At 46.3% G+C, this 5,381-nt stretch overlaps 1 non-coding gene across 1 annotated transcript; it reads right to left on the bottom strand.

Annotated features, from left to right (window-relative positions):
* Positions 1-3,874: 3,874 nt before the first annotated feature.
* On the bottom strand, positions 3,875-3,980 carry LOC114005281 (U6 spliceosomal RNA). The gene has a single exon (XR_003547160.1). It is a non-coding gene; the product is annotated as a U6 spliceosomal RNA (small nuclear RNA).
* Positions 3,981-5,381: the final 1,401 nt, after the last annotated feature.

The raw sequence follows: 5,381 nt of genomic DNA, 5'->3' as shown, positions 1-5,381 counted from the left end.
TCTTACCAATTTGGATATGGTATGTTTTGGGGAGGATCATCTCATGTTGATTCTATTTTTTTTTTTTGAGAGGTTTTTCGCTATAGGGCGCGTGCGCTCGCCAGACAGACAGAGAGAGACATAGAGACAGAAAGCAAGAAATCACCCCCCAGAGGGGATGGTCACACCGCAATCCCTTCTCCTCCATTCTCCTCTCGTGATCTTGGGCACACATGCACACGCGCCCGGCGTGAGTTTTAAGCCACCGGGTCCGGGATGTGAACCGCAGTCGACTACGTGGGAGTCCAGTGACATAGCCATTATGCTAACTGCTTGTTCCCTCATGTTGATTCTATCTTGAATTCATGATATTTCCTGGATCTGAATGTCTGGCTAGTACAGTCATTGTGAAAACCTGTATGGAGGGACCAGCAGTTGGCTTAATGACTGTGTCGCTGGACCCCCATGTAGTTGACTGTGGTTCAAGTCCTGGACCCAGTGTGCTTGAGCTCATGCCGGGCGTGTGTGTGTGTGTGTGTGTGTGTGTGTGTGTGTGTGTTTGTGCGTGCCCAAGGTCCTGAGAGGAGAATGGAGGAGAAGGGATTGCAGTGTGGCTATCCACCTTGGGGAATGATTTCTTGCTTTCTGTCTCTCTGTCTTTCTAGAGAGCACACATGCCCTATAGCAGAAACCTCTTCAAAAAAGAAAAAAGAAAAGAAAACCTATATGGAGATTTCTAAATTAATTAATTAATTAATGTTTATTTAGATTTGGAAAGTTTTCAGATAGTATTCCATGAAATAGATTGTCTATGCCTTTGCTCATCTCTGCACGTTCTGGAACACCCACTATGTGAATATTTGGCCACTTGATGCCTAAAATTTCTCATATGTTATCCTCATTTTTTATGGTTATCTTTTCATTGTTTTTGGTAGGTTGAATTAAGTCAGAAGTTTTCTCTTCAAGGTCAGAAATTCTTCCTCTATATGGTCTAATCTGTTATTGATACTGTTGTAGAATACAACTGAATGAACACCACCAAAGTCAGATTAAGGTTAAAGGAAGTCTTTATTAGCTGGCCAGCGACTACAGCCTGAGGCTCTGGGAATGCGAGTCAGAACTGCAGCCCCAACCGAAGTTTGAGTGGTCTTTTTTTATAGGGGGTCAGTTACCAGGGATTTCTATGCAAGCAGTCACAAAAGCGGAATCAAGCAGGTTAATTATTTCTGAGGGGAGTGGGGTTTCCATGCAAGCAGTTACATTGCTAAACAAGAGGGTTTCGGGCTAGTTAGCAAAGACAGTAGCTGGGATAGGATGTTGTCCCAGATGCGGTTTTCTGTATGGCTAGCACAAGCTATTTTCTCATGGGAAGAGCAAGCAGGTTTACAGAAGCAGATAGCCATATTAGGGTAAGGGAACAAGATGGACGAACCGTTGTTCATGTGAAAGATCTAATATGCAGCCTTCCACATTACCCCCTTCTGATTTGGAGAATCAAATAATTGATTTAGAGAAGGGGAGCAGCTCATAGTGGGAGTGGAGAACCATGAGCTTGACAGATTGGATCTGGTCCTGAACAAAGTTAATGAGAAAATGGAGGACACAAGGGCCAAAGAGAAGGGCAAGGAGGAGAAGCAGGGCAGGACCCACAACAGGAGAGATGAGGGTGGTGAGCCAGGGAGACCAAGAGAAGAGAGACTGACACCAATTACCGTCAGAGGAGCCGTGCTCCTCATACTCTAGGAAACGTTTGCAAAACTGGCTCAGGTTGTCCCTAATGACCCGAGTGGTTGGTATAGAATTGAGGCTCAAGTCCACAAGGACGGGCTGCAGAGGCCCAACAGGATTGGGGGGTCAAGGGACAAGGCCCTTCTGAATGGTAAAAAGAATACCTGGGTCCTTGCCCAGACATAAAGGCAAAGCCACCCTCCCAGGCGTCAACTGGTGATCAAGGGGTTGAACCACAAGGGGGTTGTAAGCACCAGTGGAGGAGCAAGTGTCAGTGGTCAAGACACGGTCAAGAGAGAGGGTCTGGTCAGTGTTTTTCCAAGGGGCGATCATTTCACAGCCCCAGGAGGGGCAGAAAAAGTCGGACTCAGAAGCACATTCATGGAGGGTGTCCCGGGGCAAACATAGAACTCTTGGGAGTGCATGGCCTGCTCCCTGGGCAGGCAGCCGCAGCCTGCAGCAGGGACAAGAAGCCGACTGCTCTGGGAGACTGGGGCCCGAAGAGATCACAGAGGTCAATCTGGAAAGAAGGGTCCCGGATGTTGTGACTAAAGAGACAACGGTGCCGTCCATAGTGCGGGAGAGGGTCCAGGTGTAAGAGGGAAGGTTATGTGGGGAGGGAGGGGCAGGGGGAAGGAGGAAAAGAAGTATCAGGAAAGCCAACACAATTTGCCCTTGAGGGGATCTGAGGAAGGCTGAAATTCCCATCTCTGGGTCCCAGAGGCAGCGTCAGGCGGCCGGCGATAGCTTGAGGTGGGAGCAATGAATCCAATGATGCTTCCCCATAACCTCAACAGCAGAGAGGTGCTCAGGATAATAGTGAAAGGTCCATCACAGCCAGGGTCAAGGGTACCAGGAGTCTGGTGTCTGACTCAAACTGGGGTCTCAAGGTCACGGGCCTGCTGTGAGGACAATGCAGACTCCACAAGGGCCAGTTGGTGACTGCTGATAAGGCAGTGGGTCTCAGCGAGAGTGGCTTGGAGAGCCCACAGAGAGACTATCCAGATTTGGATCCCAAGTAGGTCAACTAGTCAGAAAAGCCTGCTCAATGGTGACAGGGTCAGCGGTGGGTTGGCCGTTGGCATCCAGGACAAGTTCATGGCCTTCTCAAGGATTCTTAGTGATAAAGAGAGTCTGGAAGAGCTGTTGGCAGTTGTCCCAGGTAGGCTGATGGGTGAAGAAAATAGTCTTGATGATAGAGATTAATTAAATGCTATGGAGTTTGAGAGAAGGAGAGATTTTGGTTTTTCCAGTTTATAGGTCATTCGTAGAGAAAGGGGAATAAACCATAAAGTGCTGACCATCTGGACTTAGTTCAGAGGGTCCCATTGCTTGAGGGGAAAAGTCGACAAGGAGGCTGAGGCCCCTTAGGACACGCTGTCCCCCTCAGCTGGTTTCTTGCCCACAGAGGAGTCCTTAAGTCCTGGCCCATAAGTAGAACCAGATTGAGTATGGGGAGGACTGAAAGGGTCATCTCCGTGGGCAAGAAGTGCAGTTTCTGGTTCACTTGGGGTCTCCTTTCGTTGTGGAGAGGCGGCCTGAATATCTGTTCGTTTGTTCTTTCTTTCTTTCTGTTTATTTTGACCATTATATTTTCAATTTATTATGAACTACTCTGAATTTACTATAAGATGTAGTCAAAGTCCAAAGAAAGTCCATAGGGAGCATATTCCTTTTTTTGGAGAAGGCTAACCCTTCTAGAATCAGCATGGGAAATAATATCCTGTTGATTCTAGTAGGAAAAAATACGTAGCCAATTTCAACTCATGCTGAGGCAACTTTTTTTTACTTTTTGTTTGGTGTCAGTCTTCAAAATCAAGAGTTTAGTTCTTCTAATTCACCCAGATCTTCCTCAGTAAAAAAGATTTGTATTAACAACTCCACTTTCCTGTACCTCCCCTTTGGTGGTATCTTCCACGTCACTTCTTTCACTATTTCAGCCCTATGTCCAGAAGCCTCACTTAACTTTTCATCTTGACCTGAAGTGTGTGTACTGAATCTTTTGAGACTGGCTACAGTAATGTCTGTCTCACCTCTGTCTCTTGTGATAGTCTTATTAAATCTGTCATTTATGCTCATTGAATCATCAACCTCTTCACCACCTGTTCCCTGGACATGACAGGTGTCACTGATTTGTCCTCCTTGACTAGTTCAAGATGAAATTTTAAAAAATATGGAGTGCTTCACGGATTTATATGTCATCCTTGCCCAAGAACCATGCTAATCTTACTGTTTATTCCAGTTTTAGTGTGTATGCTGCCGGAAGTGAGCCCTGGCAATGGATTTTAAACCATCTTTGCTGTGTTTTGCTTTGAGGAGGAAATATTGCTTTTCTCTTTTGTTATCTGGACACTGGCAAGCTCCATGATAACTTTTATCACTTATTTCTAAGCACATAACCAGTGAGTCTCTTAACCTACAAAAAGTTCATGGAACATATATGTTACAAAATTATGCATGGATTTCTTGGACCAAAATAAGACTCATTCTCTCCCCGTTTTTTTTCTTTTTTTTTTTTCCACAGGGTGTGTGCTTGCTAGAGAGACAGAAAGTGAAAAATCACCTCCTACAGGAGATCGCAATGCCACAATCTCTTCTCCTCCTGGGATTTTGAGCATACAGGGCATGCACACATGCTTGGTGTGAATTTCCCGTCAGGTTCATGACTCAAACTGCAGTCGGCCATGTGGAGTCCATTGCCTTCACCACCATACCACCTGCTGGCCATATTTTAACCCCATTTTCCAAGAGCTTTGTGCAGTGCCCTGGTAGTTGTGGGAACAGCCACACAAAGGAGTCAGCAGGCAGTGTTTCAACACTTCTGAGAGGTGGCAACTGCTTGTGCTCTCAAGGGTCCCTCTGTCCTCCCCTTGTCATCTTCATTTTTCTAGACTGTGGTCTAACTGCTCACAGGGTTTCAACTGCATGTGAACAGCCTCTAGTTGGTTTTCTTAAAAAGGCATTGTTGACTGGGAAGTCTGGTGTGTATTTAAACTCTACCCTTGTTGCAAACATCAGACTTTCCCAATAGTATTTCAGAGGAGGTTTTGTCTGTTTGGGACACAGTTATTGAATCAGACTAGATTACAGAGAGCACCACCCAGATTGCTCAATGCTGATACTGCAACTTTTATTTTCTATATGTCATTAATTTATGTTCAAACATTTTGGAGACTGGTTATTGATGGAATCATTTCCATAACTACACAGCCTCCTGTGGTCCTTGTTTTCCTCTGGAGCAGGATAGTGTCAGGGGGTGCTCCTCTCACTCCTGCCAGTGAGTCTTAGCTTTGACCTCTGGTGCCTTGGTCCCACCAGCCTCTGCAACTAGCACTTACCCACCTGCCTCTCACTGTCCCATTGGGCACTCCTGGCTATTGGTTGCACTGTAGTCTGCTTAAACTCTTTCACGGTTGTAGTTTCAGGAGTACCTGGGGCAGGGACCAACAATTGCCTCCTGGGGGAAATATATTTCTGGACCTTGAGGCTTTGCAGTTGGGCCTTGTCACTTATTTCTCAGACTCCTTAAGTCTCATGGATGTGGTAGTGCCTGGAGAGTGAGGTAACAGCTGCCTCCTCAGTGATTATCTCAAATCCCAGACTCTGCAGCTCAGTGGTGTGACTGCCCCAGTGCCTGGTAGTCTCAGCTCACAGCTCTAGCAGCATCCATGGTG

This window comes from Tupaia chinensis, unplaced genomic scaffold, assembly GCF_000334495.1.
Source record: "Tupaia chinensis unplaced genomic scaffold, TupChi_1.0 Scaffold143610_2, whole genome shotgun sequence".
Lineage (NCBI taxonomy): Eukaryota > Metazoa > Chordata > Mammalia > Scandentia > Tupaiidae > Tupaia > Tupaia belangeri.
The sequence above is the reverse complement of the archived record's forward strand: the minus strand, read 5'-3'. Positions and strand labels throughout refer to the sequence as shown.